The sequence below is a fragment of the Oryctolagus cuniculus genome, chromosome 2, assembly GCF_051225735.1.
Source record: "Oryctolagus cuniculus isolate XC-2025 breed Fujian yellow rabbit chromosome 2, ASM5122573v1, whole genome shotgun sequence".
Lineage (NCBI taxonomy): Eukaryota > Metazoa > Chordata > Mammalia > Lagomorpha > Leporidae > Oryctolagus > Oryctolagus cuniculus.
In genome coordinates this window covers 47,996,743-47,997,542 of record NC_142868.1, presented here as the reverse complement: position 1 = coordinate 47,997,542, position 800 = coordinate 47,996,743, and positions in this window count along the sequence as shown.

Below are 800 nucleotides of genomic sequence, written 5' to 3'. Positions count from 1 at the left end.
CAGAGGCTGGGTTATTTGGGGGCACCCAGGAGAACTTGAATTACACAACTGGGTCCAAAGTCACTCAGAGCTAGCACATGCAAAATCTGCGTTATTTTTCTCCCCTACTTAAAAAACTTAGCTTTAATTATGGTTAAGTTTTAAAGTAAAACTTCATGTTCTCAGTGGACAGCTGTGCGAGCTTTATCAGATACATATTTTTGTAACCACCTCCGCAATCAAGATCCAGAACGGCCCTGTCACCACCACCCACAACATACAATGCCCACATTTTTTGAAAAACAAAATGCTGATTGAAGAACCCTACCTCTATCCACCATAGTTTAGGATGCTAACTGCAGCCAACTGACAAAGTTAAAAAAAAAAAAAAGTGAGGGCAAACTCTAACATATAGTTACTAATTATACCTGGGGGTGTGGCAAAATTGTGGGTGTCAGATACAGTTGTAAACAGGCCTTTAAAAACCATGGATGGGGCAGGCACCGTGGTGCAGTGGTTTAACCTGCTGCTTAGACCGCCAGCATCCCGTATCAGAGTGCCAGTTTGAGTCCCTGCTACTCTTTGGATCCAGCATCCTTGGGAGGCAGCGGAAGATGGCTCGAGGGCCTAGGCCCCTGTAACCCACGTGGGAGATGGCGATGATGTTCCTGGCTTCTGGCTTCAGCCTGGCCCAGCTCTGGCTATTGCAGACATTTGGGGAGTGAACCAGTGGATGGAAGATTCTCTCTCTCTGCTGTTCTGCCTTTCAAGTAGTTTACATAGGGGCCCACACTGTGGCATAGTAAGTTAAGCCTCTGCCT